The sequence below is a fragment of the Tursiops truncatus genome, chromosome 4 (assembly GCF_011762595.2).
Source record: "Tursiops truncatus isolate mTurTru1 chromosome 4, mTurTru1.mat.Y, whole genome shotgun sequence".
Classification (NCBI taxonomy): Eukaryota; Metazoa; Chordata; class Mammalia; order Artiodactyla; family Delphinidae; genus Tursiops; species Tursiops truncatus.
The window spans coordinates 83,120,369-83,147,135 of record NC_047037.1 but is presented as its reverse complement, the minus strand read 5'-3'; the positions used below and the strand labels follow the sequence as shown (position 1 = coordinate 83,147,135).

At 35.4% G+C, this 26,767-nt stretch overlaps 1 protein-coding gene across 6 annotated transcripts in view; it reads right to left on the bottom strand.

The window, feature by feature from the left end:
• Window positions 1–26,767, bottom strand: part of ZBTB20 (zinc finger and BTB domain containing 20) — an 837,083-nt gene that overhangs the window by 579,686 nt on the left and 230,630 nt on the right. For all 6 annotated transcript variants that reach the window (XR_012331524.1, XR_012331523.1, XR_012331521.1 and 3 more), the window contains exon 4: window positions 9,898–9,943. The gene's annotated coding sequence lies outside the window, so the exon portion shown is untranslated. The remainder of the gene's footprint in view (window positions 1–9,897; window positions 9,944–26,767) is intronic.

The window sequence follows — 26,767 nt, the reverse complement described above, 5'->3', positions numbered from 1 at the left end:
GACGTGGGTTCGTGTCCCGGTCCGGGAGGATCCCACATGCCGCAGAGAGGCTAGGCCCGTGAGCCATGGCTGCCGAGCCTGTGCGTCCAGAGCCTGTGCTCCGCGACGGGAGAGGCCACAACAGTGAGTGGCCCAAGTACCGCAAAGTGCACAATAAATCTGTGAATAAGTCTTATGTTTCATGTTATTTCAAGGCCTAGCTCAAGTCCTGTATTTTACTTGCAGCTCACTGAGCTCTTATTTCCACTGAATATCTTTAGTATTTACTTAATGACTTGTTCAGCGATGACAAATGGGTTTCATCTTAAATCAACTGCCATCAATTTGTAATGGTTAGCTGAAGTGTCATCTTTAGGAGAATTCTTAAATGAAGTTCTGGTTTAGTGGCAGAGAGAACCATGATGGATTAGTGAGGTCCTTCATGGGCAATGAAGGGGAGTAGGGGGACATTGGGTCTAGGGCCTTCATTTGACAGCAAGAGGGCTGATATTTTTACTTTTATAGGATTTATTTTTCACCAAATCCAGGTCTAGAGCATGCATTTAATACTGAGAGTGTCTTACTTTAATTTATATCATGTCCCTTCAAGTATACTATAAGATTCTTATAGTCAAAGACCATAGTTTTTTTATGTCCAGAGCATCCAGTCATGCCTTGCAAAATCTGCTGATAACAAAATGACTTTTTTTAGAATTCACTCTTACTACTATTATTCATAAACTCAATAATCTCAAAAGATTATCAACATTAAACCATTTTTAAAGAAACTTTACTATATAAACTGTGAATTTTAGGTAAATGTGTTGTCTTTATCATCTTCAGGTTCAAATTAAACATCAGTAGGTTGGTAATATTTAAGAATGAAATATATGCCTGCCAAATAATATGTTGTTCCAATAATGGAACAAACAGAAGATAAAGAAAATAAGCATTTTAAAAATGGATTTAAGGGGCTTCCCTGGTGGCGCAGTGGTTGAGAGTCCGCCTGCCAATGCAGGGGACACGGGTTCGTGCCCCGGTCCAGGAAGATCCCACATGCCACGGAGCGGCTGGGCCCGTGAGCCATGGCCGCTGAGCCTGCGCGTCCGGAGCCCGTGCTCTGCAACGGGAGAGGCCACAACGGTGAGAGGCCCGCGTACCGCAAAAAAAAAAAAAAAAAAAAAAAAAGATGGATTTAAGCCTTTTAAAAAAAAGTCTAAATAAATAAATATATATTTAAAATATGTTTTACATATTTGGTAGGTCCTAGAATTTGTATCCCTTTTTTAATAGCCTGCATCTTTTTGCACCTAGTAAGTGTTGAAGAAATCCATGTCAATTAGTTTAGAGTTACATTAGAGAAATAGTTCCATTTTACATTCCCTCCTGCTAAGCAAATGTTATTTATCATATTCCATAACAGCTCACAGTTTGTTATACATTAACTGTTCATTCTCTGTGCCAATAAGACTGTGCTGGAACAGCAAATGAATTTGGTACGTTCATTTAAATGATTCTGCAAACCACAGGCTACCCAGTTGTCTAATGATAAGAGAGCCCCAAAGCCACCTGATCACCATTATACTCCCTTATATTTTTGGACTAGCATGGTCAATACTGTCAGGATCTCAACACTGAGAAGAATGAGAAGGAAAAGTTTACCTCAGACATAATCATGAAAAGGGGCTTTATTAATTCAGGCACCAATGGTGATATGGCTAGACTGGAAGGAGAATGGAATATAGGATTTGAAGTGCTTTATCTGCTCCAAGACCAATGCTGGTTTTGGCACTTCTTTCACTCTAGTGAGTTGCAAAAAAACAAGCAGGTGCTAGCAATCTGAGAGACCACATGCCAGCTACAGCTGCTTCAAACTGATTCAATTACATCTGCCTGAATAGTCCCAGGACATCAAACCAGTTGAAGAGATCTGTAGGTTGCAAGGAGACCTAGTCTATCCTGAGACAACCACCTGCAAAGCTCCACATTTGGATAAAAGTGATCATTCTATCGCCAGGCACAGGAAAAAAGACCGGAGTGGGAGGGAGAGGAAATGTGATTTTAATTCACTTTAAAATTAAAAATTGGTTAGAGAGAGCATAAAAGGTCTCTTTGAATTTTCATGTCTAAAATCTGAGAGTAGCTGAGGTCTTAAGGATACTTAGAAACAGCCTGATTTTGTGATAACATTTCCCAAATCATTGGGTACAGCAAGCACATTTACAGAACATGCTCTTGGGATCCGGACTTCACTCCAAACCTTGTTTGTACAAAAAGGGGCCAAGCAGCTGGGAAATTCTGGAGTGGAGTGTGTCCTCATTAGTTTCCATCTGCCACCAGAACTCAGCTCATGGCAAGTTTGGCTAAGTCCTGGTGTACTCAGGTCCAAATGTGGGTCAGTTTTAATTACACTATACAGAATCCAGTGTGCAGTTTTTAAATCCTTATTATACAGCACAGAGGAATGGGCAGCTCTCCAGCTAATCAATTTTTTAAAAGTACATATATAAAAATTTTAAACCAGGCTAGACAGACAGTGGATGGAAAAAAGTCTTATAAATGAGTACAAGGGTTACTTAAGAGAATTATTAGTGAAATTGGGTCATGAGCAAGTCTGCTTTAAAACTTCAAAGTGAGAACAAACTGTTCCAATGGTAAGATAGAAAACTTAAAATAACGTACACACTGCCCCTTGCTCCTCATTGTGAATGAGTAACAACAAGGCTGTGGCCAGTTTATAGTAAATACCTATGGCAGCACTGGCTCTCACGTAAGCAGAGGTATTTCTTATTTTATTATTCTTTACACTTACTCCCTTTCAAGGAATAACTCATGGCAGGGATTGTAAAAAAGGAAAAAAAAAATCACAAACTACCTGTTAAGACTGAAAACAAAGATGAAGGAGAGGAGCGAGAGAAAGAGAAGGAGAGCAGAGTACACACGTGTTGAGAAGCAGACTCTGAGCATGACTTTGCTCTCAATACCATCCACACAAACTGGGGCCAGAATCAACCCATGCAGTTCACGTTCAGAATCCATCCCGTCCGAAAGCTTCATCAGGTGCAGAAGAGCTAAAACACTAAGGCTTCAAAGACAAGTGTCAGCAAAAAATTCAGGAGTGAAGACGTAGGCAGTCAATGTTGGGCATTTATACGATAGAATAATGCACCATTTTTTATGGACAAAATGTCCTTTGGCACAAGCCCTAATGATAAAAAAAAAAAAAAACCTTAAACACTCAATGTATTTTGGGGGCTTTTGACTGAGTTGTTATGAAACTTACCCATTAAAAAGGCAGAACTGAATTCTGGGTTCAAATACTAGCGTTTAACATTTACTGGCTGTATGATCTTGGACAAATTGCTTATTCTTCCTGAGTGTAAGTTTTTTTTCACCTGTAAAATGGGGAAAATAACATCTACCTAATAGATTGTTGTAAGGATGATCAATAATAATAATAATAATTTTATATATATATATATATATATATATATATATATATATATATATAAACATCCCTCTGGAATATAAAAGTCACTCAGTAAATGTTAACTATTTTAACCCAACTGTTATGAGTTGAATCATGCCCCCACCCCCGCAAAAAAAAAATATGTTAGAGTCCTAACTCCAGTACCTCAAAATGTAACCTTACTTGCAGATAGGGTCTTTAGGAAGTAACCAAGTTAAAATGAGATAATAATTGAAGGCTCTAATCCAAGATGACTGATATCCTTATAAAAAAGGGAAATTTAGACAGAGACAGATATGCATAGAGAGAAGACAACGTGAAGAGACACTGGGAGAAGATGGACATCTACAAGTCAAGGAGAGAGGCCTAGAACAGATCTTTCCCTCACAGCCCTCAGAAAGAACCAACTCTGCCAAAACTTTGATCTCAGGCTTCCAGAGTGAGAAAACTTCTATTGTTTAAGCTGCCCAGTTTGTGATACTTTGTTACAGCAGCCCTAGCAAACTAATACCCAACTGAATAAAAATTTCCTTAAGCATTAATGTTTACCTTGACTCATCATAGTCAAAACTGTACACTTGACTTTAGGCAAGTCAACTTTATTAACTCTACTGAATAATAGTCTATTTCATATATTATCTAGTGCTTTTTCCCTTATTTCTTTTCTGATTGCTGTTTAGGAAGATACTGTTGCAATATAAAAAGCCTGGCAGGGGAAAAAAAAAACTTGTTTATTACAATTAAGATTATCTAGTTTTTATTAGAGATAAGGGAAAATCATATATACAAATTCACAAATCCACTTTTCTTATCAAGACATTTTACTACACGAATTTCCTTTTTGAGAGAAAAAGAAAGCCTTATAAAGCCATTTACTCATTGCCAACTCTGCTCACTAAACCTGTGGCTGCTTAGATTGTGAAAATCTTGCCAACAGAACCACCTTCAATTCACTAGGATGCATGTAAAAGTACATGGTTTAATTAGCTAGTATGGGTTCTTCATTGTTTACAAGATTAGTTTTAAGGGTATCTGACTTTCAAAAGAGGGGTGAAGTTGCCCGGGAGTTGTATCAGCAGCCCTTTCACTGCAAGGTACACTTCCATAATCAACAGACATTTAAGTGGATGTGATTATCTTCATCTTGAGCTTTTCTTTAAACAGCCCCAGCTTCTACAGACATGCAGCATGTTCAGTTAGAAATGGTGAGTCTGGGACTTGCCTGGTGGCGCAGTGGTTAAGAATCTGCCTGCCAATGCAGGGGACACGGGTTTGATTCCTAGTCCGGGAAGATCCCACATGCCACGGAGCAACTAAGCCCGTGCACCACAACTACTGAGCCTGCGCTCTAGAGCCCTCAAGACACAACTACTGAGGCCTGCGCGCCTAGAGCCCATGCTCCACAACAAAGAGAAGCCACCGCAATGAGAAGCCCGCACACCACAACGAAAAGTAGCCCCCGCTCGTCACAACTAGAGAAAGCCCTCATGCAGCGATTAACACCCAACGCAGCCAAACATACATACATACATACATAAATTTATTTTTTAAAAAAAAGAAATGGTGACTCTAACCAAGATGAATTGAGATACTCAGCTGCAAAATGAATACAAAGCACAAAGGCATAACTTTGCCAAAATTAACTTTCTTAATGGGTGAATCTTATACTTCCTCCAAATTCCTATACTGCCTATCATAACAACTTTTATATTTTAACAAGGGGAGAGAAAAGAATATTTACGAAATACTAGTGTGTATTATGCACTAAATGAAGTATTTTGTATACCTAATCGACTTTAATCTTCACATCTATCGTTGAAAAGGTAGACACTGTTACCAACAAATTTTAGATAAGAAAACTCGAGTGTTAGCAAGGTTAGACAACCTTGATCAGGTCACACAGCTACTGAACTGTGGGACTGAAATTCAGTGAAGGTCATTTGAACTCCAAAGCTCCTAAATTCAAAGTCAGGCAAGAGATTTAGAATCCAGATACACTAACATATCATTAACTTTTAAGATGCTGAGTTATTTAAGGTATCCGCAGTCTCCTTTAAATCATCTGAAGTCACTTAGGTAGTAGATGTCTTGCTAAACGTGACTCAGTTTATTCTCCTTAAGAAGAAACCAGTTATTCACAAACACAAACTAAAAGGCTTCAATCAATTTAGATGAAATTAACCCCTTTATGAGAAAGCCTGAAGGTCTTTTAGATTCAGTGCAGTGATAGCTTGTCTTGTGGTTAGTATTCCAACAACTTGATATAGTCCATTTACTTCCTGGAGATAAGGAATCAACTCTCCAATCACTAGTAGAAAAAAAATTAACACTAATATTTTTCTACATGAGGTATCTCACACTAGACCAAGAATCCAAAGTTTTGGTTTCAAATTGTTACATCTCTCACCTACTATACTGTATAACCCTGACAAGTACATCAACTTTTCTGAGCTTATTTTCTCACCATGGATAAAACAAAGATAATAAATAGTTGACCATTAAGGTCCCTTCAAGTTCTAACACTATGTAATTTTTAGGACTTCTTCTAAATCCCTAGAAGCAGAGGTAACTAGAGAGAACCTTTACGACAATCAATGTGACAATGTCCAGACCAGGGTACCTGCTCTCGGGCAAGTAGAGGGTCTTTCTTCAGCATCTAAATTGTAGTAGTGGTGGTGGTGGTGTTAGAAATAATAGTAGTATAGTAAGATTTATTGAGCACTTGCTACATGCTAAACACTGGACTAAGAATTTTATGTGTATTATGTTATATTTAACTCAACACAGCAATACATAAGGTAGATACTATTATTTTTCCAATTTTTCAAAGAAGTAACAAAGGAACAGAAAAATTAGGTAACTTGTCTGGGTCCATACTAATAATAAGTGGTGAAGACAAAAGGAGTTCTGCTGACATATCTTTGTTTCCTACTAGCCTGTATGCTCTTTGAGGGCAAAGACTTTATCTATTTAGCCTAGCTCAGGGTCTAGCAAATAGTAGGTATTCATTATTGTGTGGAATAAAAGTAAGGAAGGAAATGAGGAAGGGAGGGAGGAAAAGAAGGGGAGAAAGAAAGAAATTATATCTAGACATTCTATGTTCTCAATAAATATTGATTTTCTTCCTTTATTTCTTTAACCCTGAAATCACAGGGAAATCTGCATTTATGCTCAGGAATCCTAGGTGATTTCTCCCTCCTGAGTATTCCATACTGTAATTTCTAGTACAAGTCACTGAAGCATTTGCTATCATCTGCTTTAGTAATCTAGCTAATACATGTTCTTGGTTCATCTCTTAATTTCTAATGTTAGTCTAACAGAGGATATAGTTGATTCTACCAAACTAAGTTTCTGGAAAAAAAAATAATGTCCCTGATTTTGGCCTCTCACCCACCGGTGTAAACTAAGGTGAAAGAAAAACTGTTCCCAGAGGAAAGATACTTCCAAGCTTAATAGTACCCATGAATATCATCAAGCAGTGGTACTAAAATTTGAGAAGTCTAAACAAGATGTTTTGATGCAATAGATAGTGGCTCACTTTGCTACCTCTGCCGTTGTTATGTGACTGCCTCACGCCATACAAAATGGAACTTAAGAGGGGCCTATCTAAAGCAGGTCGTAACTCACACTATTTTGACTCTACCTCTGCTTGGCTTCATATCTACTTATTTACAGTTAGAATTCAGTGAATAATAGAAACCATAATTATAAACATGTATACAGCAAACACAGGGACCATTACTTCTGTTTAGCAAAACACCAATTTTTTAATATGATCTAATCTTACCAGGCCATAAGTCAACATACAGTTTATTTTTGTGTTTTCAATGAGATAGAATTAGGGTGGTGGTAGGGGGTTTGGGGGAGAAAGTGATTGCTCAGGAAGCTCATGGCACTGCTCACATAACACAGAGATTTATTTATTCCTATACTGAAAATATTTCCAAGGTGACAAGTGACTTAGTCATTGAATGCCTCAGCATTGTGCATAAAATAGGGATAATATAAAGACTTTTCTCTTTTTTATAACAAAGTGAATCAGCCATACATATATATATATCCCCATATCTCCTTCCTCTTGCATCTCCCTCCCACCCTCCTTAACCCACCCCTCTACGTGGTCACAAAGCACCAAGCAGAAACTAACACACCATTGTAAAGTAATTATACTCCAATAAAGATGTTAAAAAATATAATAAATAAATAAGAGTGGGAAAAAAAAAAAGATTTTCTAGACCCGGGGGGACTGGCCAGGTCCCCAGGGCTCAAGAAATTCTAAGACCCACTCCCTTTCTTATCGTAAAAAAAAAAAAGACTTTTCTCATAGTCAGCAAAATGAATACAAAGCACATTGCAAATAGTGTTATGGCAACTCTTGATTGTGACGGGGATCAATTCCTACATATTCATTTGCATTTTAAGGACAGAATTTATTAGTATTCTCATCTCCGTCTCATCAGCAGTATGAGAACTGAAGGAAGTCCATCAGGACCATCCACAATATACAACAAGTAACAAGTTTCTAGGACTCTTTATCCCTCCAGACATGTTTTATTCATACACACATTCATTCAACATTTACTGACCACCTACTATGTACAAGGCATTGTATTAAGAGTCTGTGGACAACGTATATTTAGCTCAGTACCGATGTTTCCTACTCCCAAAGAGGTCAGTTAAATTCATATTATGGTAGTTAAAAAAAAACAGATTTAAATGGGTCAATAAAAGGAGAAGATACACAAGCTCTAAGATTTTATGTTACTAAATACTGATGGAAACTCTTTAGCATTTTTTTACTGAAGCATTTTTAGGAAGAATAATGCAGGTTATTTGAGTAAGTTTTCAATACTGGGAATTGGGTACTACCAAATAAATTATTCAATTAAATACTTTGTTTACTGAGTTGCGACTTTTTAAAAATTTATTTAGTTATTTATTTTGTCTGTGCCGGGTCGTAGTTGCAGCACACGGGATCTTTTAGTTGTAGCATGCATGCGGGATCTAGTTCCCGGACCAGGAATGGAACCCGGGCCCCCTGCATTGGGAATGCTTAGTCTTACCCACTGGACCACCAGGGAAGACCTGAGTTCTCACTTTTTATATTATATTTATAGAACTTTACTTAACTAGTATAAGATATACTCTGTAGTAGGTTGTCTATATTAAAAATATAGATATGTGTCAGAAAATATATAGAGTTATTACCCGAAAGAAACTTAACATCACTAACAGCAACACTTAGGGAAAAATATCAGGTGACTAGGATTTGATAGAATTAAAGGATGATATTCCAGCCTTAAAATTTACATCTGGATTTTAGCCCCTTTTCTAAGATCATTATTTAATTGTTGCTTTCTTTTCTCTCATTTCCACCCTACTGCAACAGAGGCACACGCACAAATCAAGAAATCATCTTACAATATACACTTAAATTTTCTGAATATGCCCCATGTGTCCACTAATAGCCAAATGCTTTCAAATCTGTTCAGCTAAATGGATCAATAACTACACGCAGCCTCACATAGTGGGGTTGCCAACATAGTAAAATTGAGCCAAACAGAAAGTGTCTCTATGAGGACAAAAATTATTACCAACCCAGTTATCTTGAGAGATCTACTCTCCCCAGGTATCCTTTAAAGAAGTTAACATAAACATTATCTAGGGCAGTCATCAGCGGCTAAAAAAATATTTGATACTGAGAACGAAGAATTTGGATAAAATATTTGGGAGCTAAAATCAGTGAGTTTTATAATAAACCAATGTAATAGTTCAAAGTCTACAAGTAAGAATCTTTCAAACTCGAAGTACACAAAATACGTAACAGCACAAGCAAACTGCTAACAAGCTTCTCTGTGCTCTCAATCTTATGACACAGCTGCAAGCAACAATTGAGCAGGTGCAACCAAGCTTTTGAGAATTCCTGCCTGTTGCCCAGGAACCACAACACCACACAGTTGAGATTTTTAAACAGGTGCAAACATTTTTTTCCTGTTACTCTAGTGCTTGAGACAGTGAAGCAGACATCTGCAACTACTCCTTACCTAAAGCAACCACCACAGAAAATAAAAAGCAGCACAAAAACTTTGAAAATAAAACAACAGTGTCAAAAACAGTGGTTTTGCAATAGTCTCTGACTGCACGTCAGTAGTTGCTTTAATAGTACTGTTCCATAAAACACTCTCTAATCTCTCTACCAGATGAATGCTTTGTAATTAAAATTATTCTGCTTCAACAAATCTTAGAAATGTTTATCTGATTCTTACAATAGAGTGAAATGCAAGGTATGTGTAAAATGTACTATCCTTTGACGCTGTCAATATTTGTAAGTACTCAAAAATTAACATTTTCACATTATGAAATCTGTAAGCAATTTTAACACCCCAAATTTTAATAACTTGCCAGTTAATATACAGATTAATATAACTATAGGTAATTCATATACGTACCTGTGCAGCTACGGGGCACAAACAGACTTGCAATTTATCAGGTACTCTGAAATGTAAAACAAATATATTTTTTAAGTAAAAATGATTTTCTAAGTGCAGCCACTATTTATGCTGAGACATTCTGCAGAGAAGTAGAAAAGACTGCAGTTCTTAAATAGTTGGGTAATTTTATGTCTATATTTTCCCCATAGGATATCTCAGTTCACCCTAAATTCATGTGTGAACTATATACACACAGAGCATCCCGGAGCAGTGTGATCAAAAACAAGTACCATGGCCTCTGAAAGGAAAATGCTTTCACTAGAGGATGAGACAAACACTTAAAAATGGTTTTTTTCTTTGGTATTCTTCCAAGACTATTGCTTTCCTAATACAAATATGACTGCTACTCTATAAAATGAAACCACTCAGATTCATCTCCATTCAGTCTGGGTTTGTGTGGAAGAAAGGTGCTTTTGTAGAGCTCCACAAAAATGCATAATTAAATAAAAGTAAACTCGATGTTCATTAACTTCAAATTGCAACAGCAAATAGAAATGATATTGATCACTACAAGAGGGAATGCTAAAGCCACACTAGATGTGATGCCTCAACGCAACACACTTTGAGATAACTGCCAACAAAGTAGGTATTGATAAAGAAATCCAGCTTAAACAAAGTATGCACAGTTCACAATTAGACCCGAAAAATATTTGCATGTAAGTGGAAACTGTATTGCAAAATGTAGCCTCTGAACTACTGTGACCCTTAAACATATTTCATAATTCTCTCTGAAAGCAAACTAAAATACTCATTTTATATACTTCTGAACATAGTTGATGATAGTAACATATTAAAGTCATTATATCTAGTTGATAATACTTGCTTAAAAGTGTGTAGAAGAAATAATCAATTTTGATGATGACTCAATGAAACACTTCGTCATACACTTCTGATAGGAGTGTGAATTGCTAAAAATTTTCGGGAAAACTATTGAGTAATATGATCAAGAACTTAAAGTTCAGAATCTTTACTCAGTAATTTTAATTCTAGGAATATATCTTACATAACTAAAAACCAACAGAGATTTATGTTAAAAAGGTAATTTGTATGATAGCAAAAAACTGAAACTAACCTAAATGTCCAACAGTAGAAAAATAAAGCATAGCACATCCATATAAAGAAATATTTTTAAACAATTCACAAGGTAGCTTGTGGTACTATAATGTTTTATAAATATATAGAGTACCAACTGCATGGACATAATGAAATTGTGCAGCTGAGAGAAAAAAAACAAAGAACACACAAAAATATTAAAAGTGATTATATCTGGATAATAAGATTATGCATGTTTTTAATTTTTTCTTTTTAATTTCATGTATAGTTAATCTCTATGATAAACATTACTTTTAAAATAAGAAAAATATTAGTTGTCAGGGGGGTAAGAGAAAAAAGTTTTAGAGTGCCATATGTAAGTGATAAATCTAACCTTCATAAGTAAAATAAATTAATTCAGTCACACATAAAATCCACTAAGTATACCTACAGTGAGAAACTCATCCTTACTGGTTCCTCATAGGGGTATAGCCATGGTCTCTTTTATCCCACTGCTTTAGAATCTAAACCAGTAATTCAATAACAAATTTTTAATCGTCTTAGTAAAACTTCCTTAATTATGCAGAGTGAAATGATGGCAAGAACAATTTAGGACTACAAATCTGTTCAACCTATTACAAACTAATTTGTTCAATAAGTCAACAGTATATATAGTGAGCATCTATTGCATTCAAAGTTGTTCAGCATTATGATATTCTAAAAGACAAATTAGAAAACATCTTACCTTCACAGAACTAACAATTTAAAAGTGCTGGACTTCCCTGGTGGCACAGTGGTTAAGAATCCGCCTGCCAATGCAGGGGACATGGGTTCGATCTGGGAAGATCCCACATGCTGCAGAGCAAATAAGCCCATGTGCCACAACTACTGAGCCCGCACGCTGCAACTACTGAAGCCTATGCACTATAGGGCCCGCATGCCACAACTACGAGCCCGTGTGCTGCAACTACTGAAGCCAGCGTGCCTAGAGCCCGTGCTTCGCAACGAGAGAAGCCACAGCAATGAGAAGCCCGTGCACAGCAACGAAGAGTAGCCCCCTCTTGCCGTGAGTAGAGAAAGCCTACGTGCAGCAACGAAGACCCAACGCAGCCACAAAAAAAAATTTTTTTTTAATTATAAAAGAAAGATTTAAAAAAATTTAAAAAGTTCTGAAAAGTATGTACATAACACCTTCCTATTAATTTTGCTGTGAATCCAAAACTGACCTAAAAAAATAGTCTTAAAAAACAAACAACAAAAAACTAAACAAAAAATATGTACATACAGCTCACATAAAGATGTAAACACAATACATACAGTTTAAGGCATTTGTGACAGATCTAGTGCACTTTAAGAAAACACATATCAGGTGGGTTTTTTTTTTGTATTATTGAGCAAAAACGGATATTTAACTCTCAACAAAATTCTTAAGTACGTGAATGTGTATCACTTATAAAATGCCCTAATAAATTTCTATAAGTATGTATTTTTTTATCTGTATGTAGTCTACTGTTTATTAATAGAGTTATATAATAGGAAACCAGGTATGAAAGAATACTGAGTCCATCTCAGATACCAGATGTATACGATTGTCTCAGATTATCTAAAGCCATATAAACATATGCACAATTATTAACAGGTTATAGTTATTTATTGTCAACCAAAGTAAATAAATGAATTAGTTGCTAACCTTGCCAAAGACGCTACTATAACACTGCCTCCAGGGAAAGAAAAGAAGGTAAGGGTGGATAGACGAGTGCTGAGGGGATCTCTAACAACCAAAGGGGTGGTAGTGGTGATGGTGGTGGTGGATGTGAACTATTTTTGTTGTGCAGATAAAATAATGCAGCACAGAGTTTCTCTCCATGACAGTTCAGTTTCCTTGTGGCCTGTAACCATAATCAGCATTTGCCTCTCTGAAGCTAGTGTCACACAATGGTTCTGAGGTTCAGTCAGTGGGGTCAGCCTGTTTGAGGCAGTGCCAAGTGGTAAGAGAAGCTATTGAAGTGATCAATGATCTGTGGGTTGGAGACAGCAGCGGAGTTATATGAGGTAGGGTGGTGGTTAAGTGATTAGCTTTTGCTATCAGAGAAATCTGGAATCAAGTTCTAGATCTCTCTTTTCAATTGTGTGATCTTGAGCGAGTTACATTTTCCCTGTCTATAAAATGATAATCACATTACCTACCCTATAGGATTGTTTGTGCCTATTACATGTTATAGGCATGTAAAGGAACTAGCACAGTACCTGCTATAAAGTAAACTTTGCTGAACAGAAGCTATTAGTACTGTTGTAGTTGTATGAGAAAAAGAGGGGATGTCTGTACTTCTAAGCTAAAGAGCTAAGCTAAAGAAGGAGTGAGGAGATAGAAAGACAACTTGCTCAAGATATCACTCTATATTCCACAGCTCATCCAAGAGCCAGTCATGTGCTGGATGTTCACAGAGCATCTCTGAATCAGGAAACACTATAACAATATTAATAGCCAGGATAAGCAACCCTAACCTGCATTTTAAAGCACCATTTCTATTACTGAAGGGTAAGGCAGTAGGATCTAAGTAACATGTGCAGCAATACTGCCCATTTTCCTGAATGAAAAATGAAAGATCATTGTCTATACCTAACTGAAACAATCAGGAAATGGAAATATAAGGACAAAAGTGAACATAATTATGCAACTGGAATCAGGACCAGGTGTTGCAGACTCCTTAATGATCACACGTGAGCAGTATCACTTTTTTATGTATTCTAAAGAGACCCTGCAAATGACCTGAGCTCACATATAACACAAGGTTTGCAAATATAAGTAAAAACTATCACAGTGGGTTTTTCTCTCAGGGCTTGAAATACACAAATGAATGCATACTGATGTTGTTCTAGACCTTATTTCTGTTTTGATTTGGAGGACAGCACAAATTCAGAATTGTTACATGGTATCTTTAGAATCCATTGCAGTTTATATAATCCCTAGAATTGTTTGGGTCATATGAGTGTGAAGGTACTATCAGTACCATTCCAGATGGAGATATACTATAGAGGATTTTTTTTTTTAAGTTCTTTTCACTTCTAGGTTGGCATAGCTGTGTTCCCCAGTAGGAACTGAATAGGTCCAACTATATGTCGTGAAGTGCAAAAACGTTTATCTTCCCTTCATACTGGATGGGCCTGAGGCATTAATAAATCTAATACCTAATTCACTTAGGACACTGAAAAGGGCCTCGGCTGGGTCTGCAGGAGCAATGGCTCCACAAAAGAGCTCTGAATCTAAATTTAGACTAAAAAACATTTGCCCCACGACTGAGTAAGCAGTCTTAGGAATATTTAGTGCTTTATATTTTAAATTTGACCTATTTTGAGAAAAGACACTATGTAATCCAAAATATTTTTATTTACTATGTGTTTACTTCTTCCAGACCCACAACTAATCTGGGTGCTCTATCATTATTATATTATTATAAAATATAGATTTTAATGATCAATAAAGACAATTTACTTTTTTTTAATTGAGGTGCCCTAACCTCTGGAGTTTATCTGAACAGAAAGTCTATGAAGATTAAGAGAAATTATAATTTTAAAAGTAGGCTTGAAAAACTTGTTAGTTATGCTTATTTTTGTAAGTTACAGAGTTAGAGTTAGCCCTATCAGAAACAGGAAGAAAGAGAGGCAACAGTTATCTATTTATCAACCCTGTGAACTGGAAACAGATAAAGGGCAATAAGGAAGGAAAAGGAAATCATATGATAAACACCCGTTAAACCAAGGGCACAGTTGGTCTGTCTAGACCTTAGGTTAGACCAGCTCTAATAAAGCTACAGAATGTATGAAAAGCTAAGCTTATAAAATAATTCTATATTTAAATTTTCTATGACTATTGGCTACCATTTAAAATGAAACAATTTAATATCAAATTTTATGTATAAACATGATGAATTTGAACTCTCCAGTAGAAACCTGACCCACAATACACTAAATGTTAATAACTCTATCTTATAAGTCACACTTCAGAGTGTATTAAAGAGAAAATAGTTTTTTAATAGATGATTTTTATTTTTATTTATTTATTTATTTATTTATGGCTGTGCTGGGTCTTTGTTTCTGTGCAAGGGCTTTCTCTAGTTGCGGCGAGTGGGGGCCACTCTTCATCGTGGTGCGCGGGCCTCTCACTATTGCGGCCTCTCTTGTTGCAGAGCACAGGCTCCAGACGCGCAAGCTCAGTAGTTGTGGCTCACGGGCCTAGCTGCTCCGCGGCATGTGGGATCTTCCCCGCCCAGGGCTTGAACCCGTGTCCCCTGCATTGGCAGGTGGATTCTTAACCACTGCGCCACTAGGGAAGCCCCAATAGATGATTTTTAAAAACTTAACTTCTTACCTTAAAGTTTAGGATCTAGAAAGAAAATTACCAAAACTGGAATTTAGATAAATGTCAAGAATAATATTTTCAAAATATTCACAACCTGAAGCTACGACTATGGAAAGGATTTATTCTTATGAATGTGAAAATTCTACTGACTAGCTTGTACACATTCCTGAGGTCTTAATTTAAATATTACCTCCTCCAGAATCTGATGTCCTGTGCTTAATCTTGTCATAATAATCATCACACTGCATTGTATTTGTCTTTCACATAAGACTGTAAACATAGGAACAGAGGTTTTGTCTTATTCACCATTATGTCATTAGTCCCTAGTACAGTACCTAATGGATAAATAGTAGGTATAGGTTAAATATTGGGTAAAGGAATGTTGAATGAGTTGTGTTATCACCTATTCCTGATGATTAAGAAAATTCACACTGAAAAATTAAAGACTTGCATTCCTAAACAAATTATTTTTCAATCTTTAAAGGACTAATCTTCCAACCTCTTTTCTTTTACTTTTCCCTCTTACTTGTCCTCTTAATCAGTACAAAACTAGATGATCAGAATCTGAGTCTCAAATGTTAACAACAGATTAGAAAGCCTGGCTGGTTTGGCCCCAGGGTGGATAGGAGTCACCCAAATCTCACCCTTTAGCAGATACCTGGTACAGTAGAAGTTGAGACACAGAGTTCCCTCAAAGAGTTCTGCAGTTCCTAACCAATTGTGTGGTTCTTCTAAGTCTCTGAGAGGCTGGATCTGACTACTGTTCCTGAGACAGAGTCAACCATTATTTTATTCTTTTGTGGAATTCATTACAGTTTGAATTATCCATGTGGTTATTGGTTTATTTGTTTATTCTCTCACTCCCTCACTAGGCTGTACATTCCATACAGGCCACATTATTTTGTTCAGCACTCTATATCCAGGGTCTGGTTTAGTGCCTGACACACAATAAACACTCAGTAAGTATTGGTCAGATGTGTAAATATGAGGTTCAGAGCAGCAGTTTTCAATCAAAAGAGACTGTAAAATTAGATAGGTAACAGCTACCCCTACTGTTATTTGCTCTACATTCCAAGTCTATCTGTTACATGGAAGACTTGATGCTGTACGTACTCTTTTATTATAAATTCTGTTCAATCAATGGCAAGTCCGGAAAACTTCAAAAGCAATACTAGGTAGGCTGTAGGCACAACATCTAGATGAAGCAATGGAACCATTTCCAACTAGAAGTTTAGGGTTTGAATTCCAGCTTACTCAGTGTGTATCCTAGGGGAACTTACATAATCTCCCTAAATACTCAGTTTCATCTTATTTAAAATGGGGGCCTTTTATCTAGCATGCAGAGTTTTTAATGGTGACTGAATGAGATTGTATATATGAAAGCAACTACTAGTATAATTCATGGTATTTAGGAGAAGGGGCTTACTACAAATTAGTTCTTTTGTGTTGGCCAGCCAGTGTCTGCAGCAAAATAGAGATATGATTTGAAAAGCCCAGGAGCAGACATTTTGGGTAGAGAAAAATGAAAGAAAAAGGATTCAAAGGCAAAAAAAAAAAGTAAGTAGATGTGAGGGACAATAAGTTAAAAAAGCAAAAGACAGAGCAGCAAGAACATAACAGCACTTAGAAATGGAAAGACATTTTAACATGATAGAAAAATTGCCAAAAAAATCTATTAGCTTTTTCTTAGGTGACACAGCCTTCCCCACATATAAAATAATTGCTACCATTATAGTTAGGAGAAAAATCAACTGAAATATACATTAAACACATATTAGAGATTTAACATTCTTCACTTGAATTCACATACTGGAAACTCAGCCTGTGTAAATATAGCCATGAACTTTATTATTTACTGTGGTAAGGTAATAGCATATCCTCCTCTGTGTACTACTTGCAGAGTTATAAAAGCCAAATGTGTACTAGCTCTTTAGGTACAATCACAAGGCATCAGAATGTAGAGTTAGGCCCTTTTTTGCATTTTGTGATCATCATACAGGGGCTACCAACACTGGAAGAGAAACTGGCTATCATGAAAACTTTATTGGAAATTCTTTTTTCGTGCTTAGTTACTTTCATTTTCTTACTACTGTAGTCAAACTACTTCAGCTCCCTCATGAAGATTTATTTCTGGGCTTCCCTGGTGGCGCAGTGGTTGAGAGTCCACCTGCTGATGCAGGGGACATGGGTTTGTGCCCTGGTCTGGGAAGATCCCACTTGCTGCAGAGAGGCTGGGCCCGTGAGCCATGGCTGCTGAGCCTGCGCGTCTGGAGCCTGTACTCCGCAACGGGAGAGGCCACAGCAGTGAGAGACCCACGTACCGGGGAAAAAAAAAAAAAAGATTGTTTTCTGGCTAAATCATTATCTTTCTAGTCTCTGTGTGTGTGTGTGTGTGTGTGTGTGTGTGTGTCTGTGTGTGTGTCTGTGTGTGTCTGTGTGTGTGTGTGTATTCTTTGGTCTGTTCTTAGATAAAAAAAGAGATTAAGAGGTCTTAGATACGTTGCATACCAGAAGTAAGCACCATGCAACCTCATGGTGGGCAACCTCAAGGAATGCCCACCTGGTACCAATAAGTTCATTAAAAGAGTTCATTTGAATTCATAACCTTTGTCCACTCGTGGTGATACAGTGATTTTTAAGTCTATCTATGCTCTCTGTAACGCTGCCATCTTCATGAGGGCTGGAATCTTGTCTATTTTTCTTTCCTTTGTATCATCACCACCTAGTTCAGGGACAGGCACACAATACACAGACAATGAATATTTCATCCATTATTAAACAAATATTTATTGAGTATTTACTATGAGCCAGTCATTATTCTAGGTGGTGAAAATATAGGAATGAACAAAATAGATGAAAATCTCTGATCTCACGGAGATTATGTTTTTGTGTGGGCAACTGACAGTAAGCAAGAAAAATAAGTTGAATACATAGAATGATAGATAATGGTCCATGTTAAGGAATTAAAATAAAGTGAGGAAGGGAGAAATAAATTCTAGGATGGGGGGGAGTTGTGGTTGAAATTTCAGATAGTATGACCAGTGATGATATCATTGAATGATCACATTTAGGTAAAGACCTGAAATAAATACAAAAATGAATCAGGAAGATAACCACAGAGAAAAAGCATTCAAGCCAAAGGAATGGTAAAAAGATCCTCTGGAAGAAGTAAGCTCTTCTATAAAATGTTAGGCTAGATTCACACAGGAATGTTCCTGTTAAAACATAGAGGTACCACATTTAAAACAGAAAATACAAAAACGCATACACAAACAAAAGTTTTAAAATGTCTGATCTTACAATAAATTAAAATTCCAAAAAGACAGGAAGAAAAGGGATGTGAAAGACAGGGCATTATTATGATGTTATACAACACACCAGAGGTATTATCCAACTCAGTAATAATCAGGAAGCCTCAGGGACAAAAAGCAGGTTTACAATAATGACAACCACAGAGAACGGCAACCAAGTAATATGCCTGGACTACCTAGAAAAAGAAAAAAAAAAAACACTCTGTACCAGGACACCTTCAACAACCCAGATTATGTGGGAGTCTCACAGGAAAAGCAAACTTCAATTAAGAGCTCACATATCAAAGATATCAAACACATAAGGAAAGGCTTTTTCATATAGGAGTCAGCAGACACAAAAGTGCTTTACATCAAATATAAGCATTAAGTTAGAAAATGAATAGGGAGGGCACAGTCTTAAGAACTGAAGTAAGAGAATATTAATCTCACACTTCAGTGGGACAAAATGTTTAAAATGATAAAAATTTTAAAAGAAAGAGGCAAAAATAGGCAGATAAAAACATGGAAAAGCAGATTTGATAAAAACCAAAGAGATTTAAAGGAATGAAATTTGTATTAAAGTCAGCATCTGAAGTGAGGCTATATCACATTAGATGCAGATAAGGGAAGAATCACTGAAATGAAAGATAATTCTAAGGAATTTACCCAGAAGAAAAAGAGAAAGGTGGAAAATATAAAAAAGAGATTAAGAAATATGAGGAACAGAAAAAAAAGATTTAACATGTCTAAAAGTACATAAGAGAATGAGAAAATAAAGACATAAAGGCAATATCTGAAGCAATAATGGATCTCTTCCAGAATTGAAAAAGACATGGAACATCAGATACATAAAGCAAGTCCCCAAAATAATAGATAAAAATAAATCCAAATCTGGACATGTTACAATGAAATCTAGAATACTGTATCACTCATGATCCAATCAAGGAAACATAAACCACTCACAGTGTTTAAAATGAGGCAATATAAAGTATGCAGAAGAGGCTGATAAGTGAACCAAGGTATAATGACACAACCCAGAAATTAGCAATGGCAAGGGACAGAGGGGTAAAACAGGGAGTCCTGGTGAATCAGTTCATCAGGAGTTGGGTCCACTACAGAGATGTAGCAGTGTTTGGAAATGTCACCCAGGCTGACAAAGGAGACATTTTTAAATTTCTTCTTTCCCCCTGTTCTCAGTCAATCACCAGTGATTCCCACTGGATGAAGCCTGGCAGAAGAAAACTGATTTGGTAGCCTAGGAAATTCAGCCTGAACGGTCAGCCCTCTTCAAAAACAACCAAGAAGAAGAGAAAAGAATGAATCTTAGAGCCAAACAATCCACAACCTGTACAAACACCAAAGACAAAGAGTAAGGACAGATTATCTATACAGAAAACTCAACTAAATAGATAGTTGATGTCTCAACAACAACAGTATAGGATCTAGAAAACAATGGAATAGTATCTTCAAAGTATTGAGGGAAAATAAATAAGTACGGTAGTTTATATAGTCAAATAAACTATCATTAGAAAGTGAGAATATCAAAATCAAAACTACAATGAGGTATCACCTCACACCAGCCAGAACGGCCATCATCAAAAAGTCTACAAATATTAAGTGCTAGAGAGGGTGTGGAGAAAAGGGAATCCTCATACACTGTTAGCAGGAATGTAAACTGATGCAGTCACTGTCGAGAACAGTATGGAGGTTCCTTAAAAAATTAAAAATAGAGTTACCATATGATCCAGCCATATATATCCCACTCCTGGGCATATACTCAGAAAAGACAAAAACTCTAATTCAAAAATATTCATGCACCACAGTGTTCACAGCAGCACTATTTACAATAGCCAAGACATGGAAGCAACCTAAATGTCTATCGACAGATGAATGGATAAGCAATATATACAATGGTGTATATATATATACATATATATATATGTATATATATATACACCATATACCATATACCATATATATATGTATTTATATATATACACCATATATATTTATACACACACACACACATATACACAATGGTATGTTACTCAGCTATAAAAAAGAATGAAATAATGCCATTTGCAGCAACATGAATGGGTCTAGAGATTATCACATTAACTGAAGTAAGTCACACAAAGACAAATATCATATGATATCACTTATATGTGTAATCTAAACAAATGATACAGATGAACTTATTTATGAAACAGAAATAGACTCACAGACATAGAAAACAAACTTATGGTTACCAAAGGGGAAAGGGGTGGGGAGGGATAAATTAGGAGTTCTGGATTAACAGATATAAATTACTATACATAAAATAACTAAGCAAGGATTTACTATATAGCACAGGGAACTATACTCAATATCTTGTAATAACCTACACTGGAAAATAATCTAAAAAATATACATTTCTATATAACTAAATTACTTTGCTGTACACTTGAAACTAATACTACATTGTAAATAAACTATACTTCAAATTTTAAAAAGTAAGAATAAAGTACGTTTTCAAATGAGGATCAGAAGTTTACTTATAATTTGCCTTCATTAAAAGAATATAAAAATATAAATTAGTAATAAGTAAATTTAACCCAGAATAAAGGATTGGATGAAAAAACAAATGAAAAACAAGAATACTGGAAGTGGTGTACTGGTAAACAGTCAACAAATGATTCTTCCAAGAAAAAAAAAGCCCAGATTTGTAGTGTTTACTTATTTCTATTGTATAAATACTCCCACCATGGCCAACTTCAAACTACAAACATAATGTGACTGAATGAAGAGTTGGAAAGAGATACACACAATCAGCTTTTGCCAGTCAACAGCACACTGGAAATTGGTTACCACCTAAGGAATCTTAAATAAATTCTTACTATAAAAAGTTAAATAATACCAGTTATTAAATGGAATATAAAAACAAGTTGGATCTAAAATATTAGACAGTATTAATATGTAAGATAAGGGCAGGGGTGATTGAAGATGAAATATTTTAACATTTTTATATTGTTTGAAAGGAGGATAGAGATACTAACATCATCAAATCAAGTAGGATTATACAGTATTTAAAGGTAATCACTATCTGTTAGAAAATTTTAAATATGCATAATTTTCAAACTAATAGAGGGGTGAAAGGAACTTAAGAAACTCAATACAATAGTGAAAAGCAAGAACAAAATTTTTTTAATGCATTGTAAATAGAGGGCACAAATTAGGATTTTAGTAATTAAACATATAAGTACTCACAATAAATATACACCAGTTAAACTTCTGGTTAAAAGTGAGTAACAATTTGAATTTTAAAAAGTCAGTGGCATGCTATTTACAAGACACTCAGCTAAAATATAATGTTTGAAAGTAAAGAAATGGTAAAAATTGAGGTAGCTATATTAATGTCTAATAAACTAGGTTTTAAGTAAAAGAATTATTAAAAAATAAATATGTTCATTAAATAATGAAAGTGAAACAAATCATTAACAAGATACAATAAACTGCCCCTCTAAGCATCTAACAACAGAGACATAAAATATATAAAACACAAATAGCAAAATTCTCAATCATAAAGAAAGATTTGATATTTATAACATTAATTGCAAGAGTAAGCAGGCAAGAAAAGTAATGATAATTTAATAAGGCAGATCTAATTAACAAATATAAAGCCTGCACCTAAGAATTATAAGATACACATATCTTCCAAGTACAAATGAAAAATTTACAAAAATTGACCTTACATCAAGCCACAAATTATCTTAACATATACTACATAATTAAAATCATTAAATCATCTCCTCTAATCACAAGTAAATTTAGACTTTAATTTAAAAACACATAACCATGACCCCCCCCCAAATCTCCAATAGTTGGAATATTTAAATTAAAATTTTATGTAATTCATAGGCAAAAAGCTAATAAATATTTTGGAAGTTAGAGAATATATAGAACTCAATGACAATGAACACAATACATACCAAAACTCAAGGGATGCAGGTAAAGCAGTTCTTAGGGGAAACTGTATAGCTCTAAATTTATATGTTAAAAAGACTAAAAATTACCAAGTTAGAAAAGGTACATTAAAGTAAAAACAAAAACTTTAAAAGCAGGAAAATAACAAAATAATATCAGAAATAAGTGAAATGAAAAACAGACATAAAGACAGTCGACAAAGTAAAATATTTTGCTTCTTTGAAAAGACTAATAAAAAGACAAATCACCAGGAATTTTTATCATAAAAAGAAGGTATATCAATAAATAGCATTAAAAAAGAAAAAACAAATCTGTTTGAAGAATTAAAATAATTACTGAATACTATGAACAACTTTATGCTATTTATTTGAACTAATTATTCAAGCTATTTTAAAACATAGATTAAAGGACATTTTTGTTGAAAATATAACTAGCTTGAGGGGAACTAGAAAACTTGAATAGACTTTTATAAATAAAACATTACCTAAGCAGTTAAAAATCTATATAAACAAATCCACACACACAGGTGTGCACACAGGCCTAAATACATTTAAAAGCAACACTTAATAAACCTTCAAAAACCAGATGGTCTGTTATAAAAACTATACTGTAGAAAACAGAAAAGCACCTTGACTTATTATATAAGACTATTAAACATTCATTCCAAAACTAGAAAAAGGCATTATGAGAAAGGGATATTATTTTCTATGATAAGTATTAAGAAGTACAACTAAGCAAAGAATATTGAGAAGAAAAAAAAAAGAGGTACAAGAGCTATCATTTATCTAACTTCCACTAAGTACTTTGCCAAGACTTCTGCATATATAATTTAATCTGTACATCATCCATATAAGGTAGTTTTATTTTCATCTTTATCATCATTTTATAAAGGAAGAAAGTGATGTTCTAAGAAAACAAACTGGCTCAAGGTCACAGAGTTAATAAGTAGCAGAGCTTGATGTTAGAAGACTAAAGCCCATTACTTAAACACTACATTCTACAGTTTCCTCATCTTTTTAAAAATATATTCAAATACAACATTATAACATCTACATAACACTAAACATAATTTTGAATGCAGTATTATTTATTGCTTTCAACAATTTTATTATGCTATTCCTAGGCATTGTTTTCATCAAATTTATCATGTCTGGGGTTTGCTAAACTTCCTGAATATATGTATGTCTTTCACAAAATTTAGGAAGCCTTTATTCTTAAAATACTTAAACATTTTTTTCTACCCATTCTTATTCCTCAATTGCATATATAGTAGATGTTTTAAAATTGTCCTTCAGGTTTCTGAGGTTCTGCTCATTTTTTCAATCTATTTTTTTCTCACTCTTTTTCAGATTGGATGAATTCTACTGATCTAACTCAAGTTCACTGACTTTTCCTTTGGCCACATCCATTATGCTATTAAGCCTATTCAGTAATTTATTTCAGATAATGTATTTTTCTGTTTTAAAATTCTCATTTGGTTTTTTTGTATAGATATATATTTTAAAATTTCTCTGTTGATATTTCCTATCTTTTTATTCATATTAACAATATTTTCTTTTACTTCATTCAGCAGTTGTAATAGCTTCTTTAATTTTCTTGTCTGATAATTTTAATATCTGGGTCATTTCTGAATTTTCGTCTATTGATTTTCTTTCCCTTTGAGAAAGGGTTACAGCTTAGCATGCTTTTTTTTGTATTTGAACTAATTTGGGGTTGTATCTTGGACACTGTCAATGTTAATTGTGAATACTCTGGATTCTGTTATACAGAGACAGAGAGTGCTGGTGTTTTTTGTTTTAGCAGGTCATTAGCTAGTCTCAAGTTGCAAACTCTGTCCTATTCAGATCTCAGTTTGGATTGCTTTCAGTCTACCCTATGCATGTGTGGTTCAGGGGTCAGCCAAAGAGTTAGGCAGAGTTTGTACATGGAATTTGAGTTTTCCCATCTCTGTCTCTTTCATTTCTTGAGTTACCCCTCACTCTCTGGCATCCCTGTCCCTTCCCATGTTCCTCCAGTCTGAAAGCAACAGGCTTTCTTTTGAAGTTTAGTTTCCTTATGTTGCCACTACAACAGCAGATACTCTCAGGAAAAGCCACAAAAATGTGAAACTCACCCCACCCTATGCTAGTTGCTTAATACAAGTTTCAACTCCCGTCTAAAATCTTCCTACTATTGTTCATTCTCCAAAATGCTCGTATCATATTGTATTTTGACTTGTTTGTTTTGCCTTGGTTTTTTCTTTGGTCAGAGTTTATGGTTATTTGTAGGTGGGTTGTTTGAGTAGAGATTTATTTCTCCATACCAGAAACGTCTCATGAATTACGATTAATTCTGGGAACAGAAGGATCTAAATAGGTACCAAGAAGTACAGATTAAAAATTGAAGTCAATGTGCTAGAAACATGTCACTTGCTTCTGGAAGAGGCCTAAACAACAACACACGAAGAAAGGGAGAAATGAAATGGATAAAAAATAAATTTAAAGAAATATGTACCAGCAAATGGCTAAGAATGCATGTGAAATTTATATATACATCAAATTCTCAAAAGTTTTGGAAGTGGAAAAAAGTTGTCAGTGAAATATCTCAAGACCAACACCCTTCATCAGATCCAAAATCAAAGTAAGGATAAAAAAGAAACTTAAAAGAATCTCTCTCCAACATTCTTTGCCAAGATTTACAGTAACCCACAACATATCTCAAACCTTGAAAAACTATCTCAAGAACTGGTCATGATTAAGTTCCCAAATAAATTATATTTTCTAAATTAAAAATGAGCACATACTCAAATGCAAAATATTTTTTAAATTGAAGCTAAAGCAAATTTGCTTTATAGTTGAAAATAGAGCCCATATATCTCTGTCATTACAAGATCTGTTTTCAGATCTTGATGCATTATAGGATATGGTAATATCAGATAGTAAGGAAAGAAAATCTTACTTAAAACTCAGCAAGAATATAATCTCTACAAGATATCCATCATTTGAAATAATTTCATCATACTTTTTTCTTCTTTGGTATGCCTCTGGATCTAATTCTACTACATTACAGCAAGAAAAACTGCCCCCACCTCCATCAACCATCAGAAGATATGGTTCCACTATTAAGCAGCAGTGGGACTTTGGACAAGACCCTATCAAGGCTTCAGTTTACTCATGTGAAATGTGAGGCTAGAAGAGATGTTTTCTACTTTCCAATTGTAGCAGTATACCACTATATAAATAGGTCTCCCTTTTTGTTGTTGTTGTTCCCCAACCAGTGATTGAACCAGCATCCCCTGTGGTGGAAGTGCAGAGTCTCAACCACTGGACCACCAGGGATGTCCCTAAATAGCCTTATTTCTGAACTCCTTAATATTTGAAGATTTGTATGATTTCTACAAAACAGGTCTGGTTAATTCCTCAGATTTCAGGCCCGTGGAGAATATTTCAAGACAGATATATTCTCAGAAAAGTGAGAAATAAAATGCAGGTTCTCACATACAATCTCAAGTGAATCATCAACTGACACCTGAAGTTTTCATACCTATGGAGATAAGAAGCTTGTTTACATCAGTACTTCAGCTGAGTGGGAAAATTTTGTGAATGGTGTGTTTAAAATAATTTTAACTTTGAAGATTAAACAATTGGACACTGGCTACAAGTTTCAAGAAAAAGATTTTGCAGATTGTTTAAGATTCTGAGAGCTTTAGATCTATCTTCTGATTAAAAACTCTGCTTAGGGGCTTCCCTGGTGGCGCAGTGTTTGAGAGTCCGCCTGCCGATGCAGGGGACGCGGGTTCGTGCCCCGGTCCGGGAAGGTCCCACGTGCCGCAGAGCGGCTGGGCCCGTGGGCCACGGCCGCAGAGCTTGCGCGTCCGGAGCCGGTGCTCTGCAACGGGAGAGCCCACAGCAGTGAGAGGCCCGCGTACCACGCAAAAAAAAAAAAAAAAAAAAAAAAAAAAAAAAACTCTGCTTAGAACCAAAAAACAGGATAAGTAGTACAATGCTGTTTATAACTGCTTGGATTACATTCACTCAAATAACATTAATAAACACTTATTAAGCACCTGGTTGGTGCAAGACACATATTCACTGCGAGACACATACATGTAAGAAAGGGTTTTGTATCTGCCTTTAAAGAGTTGGTAACTACCAGAAGAGATACATACGAGAAGATATACATATGTAAATAATAACAGTGCATA